Here is a 15,616-nt window from a genome sequence, read left to right as displayed (position 1 = left end):
GCGAATAGCAGGGGTTGGGGATTTATTGTCATCCGGGCATACAGTTTATAGAAAAATTCTCAGCAAAGAGGGCTTGTGTCTTAAAGCTGCTGTAAATCACACTTCTTCTTGCAAGGGCACATATCGAACTGGTGTTTAATATCAGTGTTTGTGGCTACATGTAATGCTCAAGGGATCCTTCTTACCCTAAAATTCATGCTACAAGCAAACTGAAATTTTTTAGTATAGTACAAGAAATCTGTTAAAAATTGGATTCCGTGCAGATTAGAGCCTTGTGAGCTGTGGGTGATACTGCTATCAATTTCAAATACTTTTGGATCACTATCTTATGATAAAAAATCAACTTTTTATTAATCATTCATATTCTGTGTTTATTTTCTGCAATTCTGCGTGTTTAGATGATGCACCATATATAATAATAATTTCAATCTCCAGGTTACTGATTTGACACTGTTTGGTTTCAGACACTCCAGCTGAATTTGTTTAAAGAAGCTAGTTATCTCCATTTAGAATAAACCATTAAGCATTTCTAGTTGCCTCAATATATAAAATAATGGGTAAAATTTAAATTGTTCACACTGTCAATAGACTCTGAGGAAGATGATATTAGTGTTCTGTTTCCTTCCCCTGCTATCAAAACTGAAAATGTTAAGCCTGAATTCTTTTTACAGTCCTTCTTGTGGAATGGTGATGTGATAACATATGGAGTAGCCATCCATTTGTACTTTGCATGCTTTCTTTAAATAACCTGGTTTTGAAATGATAACAGTTTTAACTGCGGTTTGTTCAGACCATAAGTGTGAAACACAGGTAGGTGCAGTGATGGCACTACTTGTAGCCAACTTAGATTCCAACCATGAAATCTTGGCATAGTGATAATTACTTTGGGGAGGCAGGATCCAAATCATAGTGAAGTGCCTAATACTTAAGGAAATAAAAATGTTGTTTTCCAGGATTGTTTTTTCTCATGAATGCTGACTGGGATTTGCTTTTGTGTAGGAGATGTCAAGGCCCAGATGCTCAAGAAATCAACGGGAGTTGTGATGATCTTTACATGACCTGCTCAGCTTATGGATGGAGGCCATCTGCCAAGGAGCAGACTTTGCACAGAAATCGTGATCAAGGGATGCATCAAACAGGCTGAGGGGAGTTCAGAGCTACAGGATTCTTGTAAGTCTGAGAACAGCTGGTTGTGAGCCCAGCAATTCTTTGTTCCTACTGAATGTTGACAAGTTTGCTCATGGCATGATGCAATCTAATGCATTGTGCTAATTCACAGCCTAAAGGTGCTTTTGACACTTGTTACGTACTAAATTACAATGAATATTGTTTTTAAAATTCTAACTTGGATGGGAACAATTAGTAATTATCTTTCTTCTAGCAAACAGTACTGGTGTGAAAACAGTACCTATCCAAAATCTTTGTTGATCGTATGTGGGCACAAGCTGTGTGAAGCTGACAGTCCATTAATTAGGACATGAAGCCTTTCTTGTGATAATCTGTACAAATGTAAGGTTTCTGGCACCACCAGTAGAGATTTTTTATTACAGAGAATTGCTGATAGCTGTCTCCTTCTTCCAAAAACATCAGGATCCTGCCTGTGTTTCCCTGCCCCTGTACAAAACTATCTATTAGTCAAAACTATCTATTAGTCAAAGCTTTTCGGTGATGGAACTGTTCTTGCTTTCATGTCCTGTGTAGTACCAGGGAGACTGATGGGCTTGAGATGGGCTTTTAATAACAGTATTTTCCCTGTGCTCTTGAAAGCCCCACAAATACTTAAATGCCTGTATTATCTTAAAAACAAAAAAAAACAAAAAAAAACACGTGTATATCTCTTTTTAGTAAAACAGTAACTTTATTACAGTTATATCATTAAACTGATCATTAAAGGACATTTTTTTCAAAAGCAGCATCCTGATTTGACTTGGCTTTAGGGAATTTACAGTCCCTTCATGAACAAGCAACAAAACTGTTCTGCTAGGGACTGACTAGGAGAAGCCAAGGGGCTGCTGAAAGAAAGAAATATCCTCCACCTCTCCTGTCATGCTCTGCTTCTGGCTGGAGCATGGTTTTCTACCATAGTGCTCACACAGAAAGAAAGGGTGCCAGTCTCCAGTCTAAGGTCTGCTGTATACAGTTACAGCCACTGGGTAACATGCAGTAAAAAGGGTTAGACAGCCATCTTCCTTTCTGTGATTCCTCTGCCTCAGTACTGAATTAATTCTGTTCCAGCGTAGGTCTACTCGGATGGTCAGTGTAATTCAGTGTGCTGGGGGCCATGGGCTGCAGTCCCACATGAATGAACTCAGAGCTGCTGCCACATGAGGATTAAACACTGATTTGTGTGTACCTAAGAGGAATAGTATCGCCTCTTCCCCCAGCCATGTTTTAGGAGAAAGCAATATCCAACAATATATTTTGTCTAAAACCAAAGAGCTTGGACAACACCTAGTGGATCAAGCCTCATGGGAGAGAGCACTGGGTCCATGGATTCTGTCTGAGCTTCAGTGTGAGATACATGCACAGGCACTGAGTCCTGTCAAGACCGTAATGCTTTTGGCATGCCCTGAAGCACAACATAACTGCTGTCATGTCCAGGGAGCTGGAGACTGGAGGGTCAAATACTGCCGTGCCTCAGGGATTGACAAGAACAAAGAGGTCTGGCAGTGATGGAAGAGCCAGGCCTGGGTTTTAAGGCTGTCCGTGTATGTCAGATGATGAGCAGGACTGTCACCTGAGGGTTGTAATCACTCTTTCCGGCTCTGTTTTCTGCCCAGTTTGGAAGAGCTGTGCACTGGGCCCAGCTTCATTCCACCACTGCTTACCAGCCTTCTCAGTCTCTAAGGGCTCAGCCTCTTTTCTTCTTTCTCCTGCTGAAAATGTCCTTATCACTCCCCCATGTGAATAACTATGTCGTTAGACTAACTTAGTCATTAGACTAAGGAGAAAGAAAATAAAAGCCCAATTCTTTAGCCCTGTGACTGGAACTCTTACCTATCAGGATTGTACTCACTCCCTAAAGGGACAAGCTATTCCTTGCTCCCCATCCTTACATCAGAAGTGTCTTTTGTTCCTCTCTGTCACTCAAACCTATTCTATTGCTCTTTATTTTCAGGTTTATAGATCTGCAGGTCTGGAAGGGATGCTCAAAGAGCTATGGAGTATCATCTGTCTGGAGTATCATCTTTCCCCACTCCACTCTCAGACTTGCCACCAGCTGGTAAGTACTGTTGAACAGGGAGACAGAGTGGCTGGCATTAAGTTGAGGTTCTCATTAGGGGGGGAGTATGCTACAGGATAAAAGCTTTTCAGTACTTCTGTTTATTGATTTGGCCCTGACTTCTTGCCCTTTCTCCATTCAGATGTTCCTTTAAAACCTCAAATGTCAGTTTCTCAGTTGGGCAGGTTTGCTGTTGTCACTTGCAGTCTTCTCTGATGTCTTTGCTACCTCTAGGATTTCATAGGACTGAGGATGGGAAAAAGACCATCAGATATATCTTAGATGTCTCTGTCAGTTAAATAAACTGATTTAGTTTAAGGGTTGTCTTATGTGCTAGTCCCATTTGTATAACTTACAGAACACACAGTTGATTTCTGCACGGTTGATTCTGGTTGATTTCTAAGACAATCAAAGAGCTTATACCTAGGTGTTCACAATACAGAGGTGTGCTTCCTATGTGTTACAAAAAGAAATGAGCATTCTAAGACACGTGTCTATTTGGGACTGGATTAGCCATTGAAACCTGAGGGTTTAGAAACAACACAAGTGAGTAAGTGTCAGTGGCTTGTGAATCCTCGTGTATTGTTAGGGTCCTTAAGACTTAGAGTCTGCAGATCTCAAATACACATAGAAACTTTGTTCAGTAGTCTTCAAGTCTTTGGATCGCATTTATATGCAAGGAAGGCATCTTTAAGCACTGGAGGATAATTTATTTTCATTTTCTATTCCAAAGGCAGCACTTCAGAAAATGTTACAAATTAACAGAAAGTTATTGGTTCACTGAATTTAGCCTTTAATAGTAAGAACATTTGGGAAAGTAATTTGTCATGGCCTCAAGCACTCTCTTTTAAAGCAGTACGATAGCATTTGTGTGATAACAGGTAGGTAACCTAACCTTTAAAATGCAGTTCTCCATGCAAATAAACCTTGCTGATGGACTTAAAAAGGTGATTTTTGAATGCAGTCAGATGTTACTTATTTCTTGAGACACCAAATGTCTCTCTCATACCCAAAAGCAGGAAAGCTTTTTAGAATACCAGATTCATTTTGCTGTATAATGGGCTGTAGTGACTTACTGCAGTAACTCTAAACATCTAAAAAGAGAATATGCAAGGGGATTTTTTTATTAAAGCATTAATACTACCCCGTGGCAATATATGCAGTATTTGTGAATAACCTCTAGATTTGCAATATGAAACAGGGAAAAGGAAGAAGAAAGATCTCCCCCTCTGGACTTTAATGGTTCATGAATGCAGCAGTGGGCTTCTTTGCACTCCAGTGGCTACACTTCTCAGTGGAAACCCATCTTGTGGATATGCAGCACTGGTAGGAAACTTGGGGAGGTTCTGTGAAGTGTCTCATATTGAGCGTGTGACTCATTTAATTAGCTCCTACCTCCTGCTCCCCCTCACACTTTTCATGGAGTTTCTGCACATTTTCCCTCCCACACCAAGACCCCACATGAAGTTATGGCAGTTCGGGAATGGTCAGTCTTAAGTCTGATCTCTCAGGTGACTCTGGCTTGTGCCTGGACTCACAGCCTAAGGGAGAGCACAGGAGGTGACATGTTGCAGACAAGGGTCCCATGCAAAACTAAAAAAAAAAAAAAAAAAAAAAGGATTTTGAAAGCTTGTCTACAAGATCAGTCCCCCCCCTGCAGCCTTCCTCTGCATCTTTTCCTTATCATATGACTGGAGGCGCTAGACGTTGGCCACCTCTCTGTGACCAGCACAACTTGCCTGAGAGCATGATGCTGAGGGTGTGTGGAGGCTGATGCGACGACTAGGTCTGGTACATCAGTGCTGAGAGTTTGCTCTGGGGGATGTAGTTATATGGCTGCAAAAGACAGATAATTTTCTGCCCACAAATCTCTACAAAAGGCAGTTATAGATCTGTGACTCCTCATAATCATGCACTATGGTTGTAAGGGATTGAAAATGTTCTTTGTGAGATGTGGACCAATGTCATATTTTTACCTTTTGCAAAACAACAAATTGGAATTCCTAACGATTACTATGACATCTTCTGCCAGCTGGTGTTCTTTTGTACTTTTTTTTTCTGTCTTAAGCAAACATTTTACTACTGGCACTTAGCAAGCATTTGCCAAATAACATAGGAAAACTATGCAGGAAATAAAGAAAAATATACAGTACTTTGGTGAACAACACATACTTTGCAAAAGCTTTTATGATCCGTATTAGTCCAGGCCAAAACTGGACTTCACTTGAACTAATAACAGGGATGAGAGCAACCATCCATTATCATTACTCACTTTTGAAAAAAAATAAATTTGATATATGAAATAAAGTCAGGAACTGACACTGTGATCCTGGATATGAATGCAGCTTCCCTGCTTATTTGTCTTGGCAATATATTAGCTGAAATAAACAAACACATTTTCCTGTTATTTATAGCCAAGCATCTTGAAATCAACAAGAGTTACTGTAAGGGTAGACTTTTGTGCTGAGTGTGCTGCTCATAAACAACATGGTCCAGCACAGCAGCGTGTCTCCATAATGGCCATGTGGTGCCTTTTCATTTGCAGTGCCCATGGGAGTACTGGTGTGCCCCATCACTCATTTGCAGTGCCCATGGGAGTACTGGTGTGCCCCATCACACTAAGCATGCTTCTGACCCATTTCAGATTTTGCAGAGGACCTTTCTGTTCTTTGTCCTGAGCCTTAGATTTCAGGGCTGAAAAGGTCAGTGTTATTCAGAACAGTTTATTCCAAAGTTTGAGTTTGCAGCAACTGGAATCTCCTGCTTTCTTGGTCTGCCTTGTGTCTTGCACTGAAGTAAAAATCACTGTCAACATCTAATCTAGGCAAAGTTTCATAATGAGGATTGGCTTTAAGTGTCCTCTAAATTTTTTATTGGTATAAAGGGCAAGAATTACATATGTATACATGTGTATATATATATATATATATATATATTTATTATTTGACTGTGTTTTGAGGCATATGATCTGGCAAAAGTTGAGACCAAATTGTGGACTTGACAGCATACCCTGTGATATATACATGGCTGATGGCATCTGAGTACTTTAGTTGTGAGAAACTGAGAACTGAGAAAAAGATAATGTATTCAGAATAATTTCAAAATATTTAGAAACGTCTTGTCATTTCAACTTCAAGTATAGTTGGAAAAAAACTTGACAAGCTTAGGACTTAAGATCAAATTTTAAATGAGGGAAAATAATATTCTGAAAAATGATTAATATTAAAGCACCATTTGTTCTTGCGCAAGAATAATTGCTGCAAATGGAAGCTTCCACAAGCCACTGCTGTAGCCACCCGTGGTAACATTAAGTAAAGCAGAAATGTTTGGGAGCGTGGAAGAGCATATGGTAAAGACTGGTTTGCTGTGCCTCCCCTTTCTATTCTCATTTTGGTGTCCTGAAAAAGCAACTAGTTCTTTCAACACCTGAAACAAGAAAGTTATTTATTTATTTTTAATCTTTGTGTCTTAAATTTGATTGTAAACTCCAACTGAAGCTTTTCATGTGATCAGAGCATCTGCCATGTGTCCTGTCCATATGGAGTTGCTAGTAAAGCCACAAAGCTCGCATTGACTTTGTCAGTATTTTTTCACACAATTAGAGCATTTGCTTGTTATTTCTACTTTATCTAGGTAATTATTTTTATGAGGCTTGTAGGTCTACCATTATGACAGAAGCTTCCACTCCCCTGTAAGTTTCACTGAAACTTGCAGTCCCCAGGGAGACAGAAAGCTACAGAGACAGACAGCCTGTCTGCATAAACCTTATTTACTTGGGGGTACCGCCTTAGAAACAGAACAGATGAGCATAAGACTACAGTACCCAGAGCCTGAAGAAGAGAAAGTGGAAGACTCCATGCATCATCTGTCATTCGTGCCTTTAACTGTGCAATCAGATGTGTTTATAGCTATATACATATGGCATAATTTATTTCAGTGGGTACCTTCACTTAGGAGCCAGTGTAGCCTCATTTACAGTTGAACTGATTGGCAAAAGGGAGTTACTGTGGCAGATATTTCTGATTTTAAAAAGTCATTGGATAATTCTGGTAAACAACTCTTGACAGTCCTCTGACCTGCTCAATTCAAAAACCTTTAAAAGTGCAGGGCAAAATGGACATCCCTCCATCCATTATTCATTCAGGTAAACTCATCCAATCATTACCACTATTCCCTGAACTCAGTTTATGTTTTCCTTTCTTGGACTATAATTTCACCTGTAATGCTTTTGAGATCTACCACAAATTTAAAATGCAAAATTTGAGACTGTCTAAGATCACGATGCCATTTTTTGCCCAGGACACAGACATCTCTATCATTCATGTCAGTAAGTAACCAGAGGGAAGAGATTTATAAAGCAGCAAATCTTGATGTTGGAAGAATGTCAGATCTGCCTTCAGATGATTTTTATAAGTTTATTATCGCATGTTCTACTGTGCTTAAGAAAAAAGAAAAAAACAACAGTAGTGCAATGTTTTATTTGTATTATTAAATAAAACACATTAAACAGGTATCCTGCATTTGAAGAAGTGGAAATAAATTGCCATTGTGATCTTTAGAAGGAGTTTTGCTCTTTTGCCCCTAGAACTAGATCAGCTTTTTTGAAGCAAATCCTTTATTTCTTGATCAACTCCCTGTGCCCTCATGGATGACCATGTTTTTTCCAGAAGACAGCTGACTGCTAGAAGCTTGAAAAACAACACACGTTGAAGTAAAATAACTGCTGTGCTTTAACCAGCCAAGCCTGTTTTTCTATTGCTGCAAGCTTCTGTTCTTTTGGCTACAGAGAGCATCTGCTTTTAATGAACACAAATAAGGCAGTACAATACATAGGTATGTTATTACGAACTTTCTTTCCCTTTCTATGCAAATATGATTAGCAGCATGAATTCCAAATGCCTTCTTTGTAGTTTAAAAATAACTCCCTATTTTGATGGCATAGCTACAATAATTCTGATCATACACATTGGGAGAAGCGGCAAGATGACAATCTGGGAATCCTTTCCGGATTCCTTTGCCTTACATAGATCCATTAATACCTCTCTGGATTTGCTAGTGCTGATTTCTGTAGTTGTGTCTGCATTCAGTAGGACATCATGAAATCTGGTATGGGTAGAGACAATGGTAAGAATCTGATTCTGTTTTTGCTAGTAGGGTTTTTTTTTTTTTTTTTTTTTTTTTTTCCCAAGTGAAATGAAAGAAATTTTCCCAACTCACAGAGTTAAATTTTGAGAGCAAGATGGATTTTTATACTGGAACACCTTTGTCTTTTTCCAGCTTTGGTCATTGTTACCTTTCTTTTCTTGAGTCATCAGCACCAGCAAGTTTTCTTTTATCTTTTTGTTACTTATGAGATTTATGATGTGACCCGTGGCTTGGACCCAGGTAAGCATCAAAGCATGTCCTCAGATGGTACATAAGAATGGTTTTTCTGAGGCTATCAGGTCATCTATTCCATAGTTTGGGTAGTGCTGTTAGCAACTGCAGGATGATTTTACCTTTCCATTTCTTTAGATCTTTTGGCTGGGAAACTGTGAAGATACAGTCAATACTCTATTTTCTGACCCTGTCTATTCACCTCTGGTGGTTAGTTTCCAGCAGTTATTTACTTCTCTCAGACTGTTCTGGACCCTGTCATAACGGTGGAGGAATAGTTCAGTTGTTTTTGAGGGGAATTTAATTTGGTATGATAGGAAAAAAAACTATTCCTGGAAGCTCTGTGTTTAGCAAAGCCACTGCAACTGCTAACATTACCTGAGCCAAGACAGTGCTTGTGAGATGCAGCCATTCTTGTTTAGAGCTTTCATTTAATGAAGACATATCAAAATTTAATTTTAGCCAGATTTGATTTTCAGTTTGGTTTGGTCTGACAGCATGTACCTGGAAGATACTTGAAGTTATAGAAAAAGTATGTTCTCATGTGACCTTATGGTCTACATTATTAGTCTGTCCTATCAATTAGTAAACAGAGACCAAGGGATTAATTTTGGAAGGACTGCTAACACCATTGTTTGTTATGGGCACTAAGCACTTACCACTGCAAGTCTCTATTTTCAGTTCCTTATAACCTTGTGAAAATCTCACAACTGGAGACGCAATATTCCACACTGGCCTAATATTTTTCTGGCCTAGTTTCCAGCTTTTCTGAGCAACAGTTCCTGTGTCCCACTTCAACTTGTCCAAGAGAGACCTAGATCCCCAGTCCTGGAAGAGGTGATTTCTCCTAAGCAGAAAACCTCTGAATCAGTCAGTGCTGCTTTGGTTAAGAATGTTAATTTTGGTGTAGGTATTCGCAGGAGCTAGCAGTTTACTATGAGCTTTCTGACAGTGATTTTCTGAGACAACCACTTGCATAAAGTGAAGCAAATGGGTACAGCACCTGTCTGGAGTCACAGAGCTCCTCTCTGTATTCCCACCATTTTTGCAGAAGACAGAAATGTACTTTTCTCCCTGCCTTCTCTCCCTTCTCCCAGTTTATGTGTTTCTAATCTAATGGGAAGGAGATTTTACTGGAAACTAAGCATTTGTTCAGTGAAGTCTGGCTCTGCATGCATTCAGCATTGGTTAAGAGAACCTCCTTTTGTTCCCAATAGCAGCCCCATTCAGCCTGAGGATTTAACTTGGGAGAACTCAAGGTTCTTGGGGAAATCAGCTTTACAATTTATCTTTACATCCACCCAAGCGAATCACAAAACACTGCCAGGTAGCAATATTTTTTTAAAAGTACACTTGGAAGGAAAAAAAAAAAGAAAAAAAAAGCTAATTTTATCTCCTTCCTAGTTTTACAAACTAATTAAGAATGTTTGAAAATCTTCATCAATATTTTGATTAGCAGTATTTGATTGTTTCAATGTTGTATGACAAAGCCTCCTAAATAAAAAAGAATGTGTATATGTCTTGCATCCAAATATTGCAGAAATTTACAAGTGTGAGCAATACTTACATCAACACATGGTTTGATTATGGCAGTAGGGTCTAAATAGACCAAAAAAAAAAAAAAAAGAGGAAAAAAACCTTGTTAAGATTCTCTTTGAAAGTGTAAGGTGATGCATGCAGATTTCCTGCATGGGTTTCATTAACACAGAATCATTAAGCAGGTTTCCTAAGGCAATAAGGATTACGCAGTCCCTAGGTCCCTGTGTGCATCTCTGTTCTGTGGTAACAAAGTTTTACTCTACTCTCCAATGTTAATCACATTTCTTAGATGAACAGATGCTTTGTTATTAAGTTACTAAAATTTATTGCATATCAAACTGTGTAAAAGAAACCCTTCCTGAGGGAAAACCTGTAGGACGCTCTTTCTGTCTGCTGGTCACCAGGTGAATGCTGAACAACTGAGCACAGCAGAGCTGTGAACCAGTCCCAGCACTGGACTTGGAGGACATGGATAGTGAGGGGTTGTGGGGGAAGATGGGTGGCATCATGGGGAGGTGATGGGGCCTCATCTAAAGGAGAGAACCTGGCATTATGACAGGGCTGCAAGACCTGTGAGAAACAAAGCCTCAGGAATTCTATCATTGAAAGAACTCAATACTTTGCAATTTAAATGCAAAATATGAAATTTAAACTATGGTGATGCTTTATAGTGAGATACCCCCCCACAGTGAAATGCAATTCTTGCAGCCTTCTTGCAGTTAGCTCTGAACTCTGATGTGGGACTTTGCCGGATTTGGTATGAGTGCACAGTTCTGCTTTTATAAAGCCTGTGTTTGGCCTGGGATCAGTACACTCCTTCCAAACCATTTAGTATATTGTGTGGTAGTAAATTTTTATTCTGAAACACTTAATTTACAATGACATTTATATGCTTTATAAGCACTTATAACCTTAAAAAACATCTTCCTCTTCTGTCACAAAAAGATCACAGATGTGACTGATGTCTCATTTCTGGTTGTGTTGTGGTATTATATTGCCTTGTTTCTACTTCCTTTTCTGATAGCTCTGGGAGCTCTCCACATAGTCTTCATAAAAATTTGAGAAGCCAGAAAAGTCCCTTTGGAGCCATGTAAGGTTCAGGCAAGGAAGGAGGATATGCCTGCTCAAAGTCATACTTTTAGGTAATGGCACTTTCAGGTCTAATTGCCTTCCAGAAAGGAAAATAACATGGAGAAATCTGAAGTGAACAAACTTGAAAACCCTCAACTTTTCCCAATCAGATCAGAAAGAAAATTCAAAGGAATTGATGTCTTGACAAAGCTGGATTACTTTTTCACGGGCAGTCAGAGAGGACAAAGTGCTTTACAAGTACTGTGTTAGTACCAGACTTTAGTATACTGGATACTAAATTTATACTGGATTGGACCATCCAGTATAATTCTGGAACTTTTCCAACATACTGGGGGGAAAGAATGAGCAAAGAATCAATTGCTTCACTTTTATTAATGTTGTTTGATTTGTGTAGTTCAACATTTGTTCTTTCTGAGAGTTGAGCACAGAGGAGTATAATGGTGGTATTGCTGAGCTCATATATAGATAACAATGCATGGATTTGCAAGAGTTTTATGAAGATGGTTCCTATGATTACTATCATTTCACAGATGAAAAGCATGAGGAACAGAGACAGCTAATGACAGATTTTCTAAATGAACTGGGGTAAATGGGGAAACTGGTCGTATACACTTTTATCTTTTCCTCTCCATTTTTTTCAGCACATTTTAGGTAAAAAAAAATCTTGCTTCAACTTTGAGGTAAGAAATGTAACTTCTAAAGTACTTTTTAAACCATGGGTGTTATGTTACAATGTGAATCCTTTCTTTGCAAGTTAATTAAGTGATCTGTCACTTTACTTGTATTTAGAGGTAAAGATTCCAGAAAGTGAAGCTTGAATATAGCACACACACACACACACACACACAAAGTAGCATACGTTTCCTGAGCAGGTTTTGCTTTGGCGTCTGTTCTGCAGTGAAATAAGTATTTAAGTAAATGTCTTAAATGAGCTCTGCACAGCAACAAAAACATCAGGATTCCTTTATATATATATATATATATATATATATATATATTAGAAAAACTTGATTTCCTTTTAAATATCTGGTAGTCAAAAGCTAATTTCCCAACTGTAAAGTTAATATTTACCATCATCAAAATTATCATCAATCAGCAATAAATTTACAAGAATACAGACATGGACATAATGCCTGATCAAATAGTGAGGGTGAATGAAAACTGTTGGAGTTTCAAGGGGCAAAGCAAGGGGCAAGGTAATTTCTGTGACACTCAGCACTAAGCTGCTTCTTCACTACATACACTTCAGGGAAAGAATGGATTGTGACGCCTTGTGTTGTCTATGCAAGCAGCCTAAGATACATACCGATCTCCTTGTAATAACACAGATACTTCCTTGTAATAACACAGATACTTGTACAATCTGTTTTTCAGAAATGCATTCAGGCACAATTTATCAACATTAATAATGTTGATAAATTTAAATTTAAATGAGAGGGGCGTCCACCACTCTCCATGATAGTCTTTTCCAATATTTACTCATCCTTACCCATAGTAACCTCTGCTTTATTTTAACCTTGATTTTGTATGGATTTAAATCATTGGCTCTGTTTGCATCTTCAACATGTGCATTTCACTGATAGGTGTGGAAGACAAAGGCCTTCCAAGATGTCAACAGTTTGGCATGACCCTGACAAAAACCCATGCCCAAATCCATTATCATGCCTTTCTGTTACATCATACCAACACATGACTCAGTAAGCCTTCTCTGTCTGGGAATTTAGCTTCAAGCTTGTGTGTATCTGAGAGTAGAAAAAAAACATGCTTTTGCACGTAATAAATAAGAATGTTATTTTTGTTTTATGGTTAATTAGAAATTGACCTAGCTTTGCTTAGGAGTAATAAACATTACTGATACTGAGTCTGTCTGAAAAAGACTGGAACATGCAATTGCGAGAAATCCTTTTGATTCTGAAATTGTGTGTTTATCCTGGATATGTCTAACATGCATATAATTTGATTCAAGCTTAGTGCAAGCCAGAATTAGAACAGCAGATTGCTTACTTTTAGGAAAAAGTGTAATCCAGGGCTTTACTGCTTACATTATTTGTGTAATTAGAAAAAGACCATGGTTGATGTCACTGGTTTAATCTCCAACAAACTGGAGCATTTGATAACCTACTGACATTGAGGTCCAGAAGACTCTGGAACAATTTATCTAATCCACCACTGAAGGAAAAAATAATTTGTCTTTCACATATCATCATTACACTGCAAATGGAAATGAAACACAATTTTCGAATTATTTAATCTATTTGATTACTTCTTTGAGAAGTCAATATTTTTATTCAAAGGTAAGGTGAGGATCATGTCTAATATTTTTAAAACAGCAGTTCAGTGTTTGGATTTTCAAAGAAAAGTATGCTTGTTTCACTCTCAGATCTTGTTTAAGGATATATTCTTAGTTATTATAATACATGCTTCAGTCTTTGTCTGCTTTATGCCCATTAATCAAATTGAATTTAAGCATTTTAATTCACTGATTTTTAATCATGATTTAAATCAATGATCAGGAAAACTTAAGTATTTGTTTTTAACTTTTTTTTTTTTTTGCATGGTAATTAAGATTCTGCATAATAGTATGCTAACTATAACTCATTTGAATCCTGACTTTCAGTGAAATTTGACCTTTACACTTTTATGTTGAAGATTCATCTTGATGTACGAAAGACAAAATGCATCTAAGCTGAACAACTTCTGCAGTATTACATGTATTTATAAATGGTTTTAAAGTGTTTACAACATAGAAAAATGCAAACAATACATTTAGTCTTTACTAAGTAACTAATGTACAGTTCGCAAGTTGTGGCAAGCTGTATTTGATTGGAAATTAGGATCCACTTACACGCAAACCAGATTTCCTTTCTATTGAATTAGAAACCCTTCTTCAGTTCTTTAATAAAAGCAATAAAAATATCAGGTACTTAAATTGCTCTGTCATATGGAAGAAATACTGGTTGTGCTTATTGGCTTAACTGAATCAGGAGATGACTGAGTCTTTCAAAGATTTAGAATTAATAGATCCTCTGCATCTCTTTTTTTATTTCTGAACTGGAAGAATACAGGGTTTATCACTTTCTTGACTTTTGGTTTCTCAACCAAATAATCTGATTCATGGGCAAAAAGACAAGGTCCTGAAAAAATGATAACTTTTTAGTCACTTTCTGTTCCAGGCAATTAGCCAATATAGTCCATCATTGTCAACTTTCTTTAAACTTCCTAAAATCTTGTACTACTTCATTGACTACCATTTTAATGCTTGGTTTGAGTGATTGCTAATAACTAGGGACATGGAACTCTTTTTCCCTTTTGCGTTTAGGCATTTAATTTAGTACCTTATATCTATAGTAGTGGCAAGTGCTTTGTTGATCTACCATTTTGCAAACTGCTATTTAATGTCAACCTTTGGCAGTTCCTTCATAAAATTTTTTGGAGGTCTTTCCACATCTCATCAACATTCTCAGCAAAATTAATCCAACCATCACCTAAAGCTTTGTTTGGTAGTAAGTAAAATATTGGATAGTAAAGCACTATTTTAGAAATTCAGAAGGAGCTTTGATATAGAATAGCTAGTATCTTTAAAGTAACATATATAATTAATAATATTTCCAGTATATGTATTAATAACACAAAGATAGACTTAGGAAAATTATTAAGTTTCAATTAATATTATTTTTTATGATAGTAGATGAGAGGAAAGCTATGAATATGCTTTATAATAAAGAATAAGTAAGGAATTCAGTTAATTCTTTCACTCATGCTAACACCATTTCCTAATCATTGCTTTCAAAAGAATAATTATCCTAATGTCATTTCATTTTTATTGCTTGTTTTAAGAACATTTGCATTTGCTGTGCAAAGAAATGCATACTTCTTTTACTTTAAAACAATTCACGACAACAACATAAAAACAAAACCAATCAACCAACCAACCAAAACAAAACTTATTGAATCTCCTCGAGAATTCTCCATACAGGATCTTTATGGATATTTGCCAGTGTTATAGGAACTCTGAAGAATGACAAGAGATTCCAATAAACAAAAAACAGAAATGAAAACTTGAGCTTTTAAACTGGAAAAAATAATGATAAAGGTTGGTAAAAGGAAAAATACCAATGTTATGTCCATTACTGTGATTTAAATCCTCCATCAGTTATATGGAACTGTATCATTTTCATGAAGCTAGAGTTGACATAAGAGATTAAATATACATTTGCCACTAATTCTTTACAAAATTCAAAAAACACCCTCCATCCAGACAATCAGGGATGACTCTGTTACTTTGTACAAGGTTATGTATTAGTTAACGAATTTTAGTTTTTCTTTCATCTTGTTTAAACCAATCATAATTTGAAATCCATTTTAAACATATTTATTTAATAGAAA

The 15,616-nt window shown here is 37.3% G+C and overlaps 1 long non-coding RNA gene across 1 annotated transcript in view; it reads left to right on the top strand.

The window, feature by feature from the left end:
- The first annotated feature begins 3 nt into the window (after positions 1–3).
- Positions 4–15,616, top strand: part of LOC137849590 (uncharacterized) — a 38,691-nt gene continuing 23,078 nt past the window's right edge. The window contains exons 1-2 of the long non-coding RNA XR_011091978.1: positions 4–1,170; positions 3,119–3,223. This is a non-coding gene — a long non-coding RNA (uncharacterized lncRNA). The remainder of the gene's footprint in view (positions 1,171–3,118; positions 3,224–15,616) is intronic.

Source organism: Anas acuta, chromosome 1 (genome assembly GCF_963932015.1).
Source record: "Anas acuta chromosome 1, bAnaAcu1.1, whole genome shotgun sequence".
NCBI classification, from domain to species: Eukaryota; Metazoa; Chordata; class Aves; order Anseriformes; family Anatidae; genus Anas; species Anas acuta.
The sequence above is the reverse complement of the archived record's forward strand: the minus strand, read 5'-3'. Positions and strand labels throughout refer to the sequence as shown.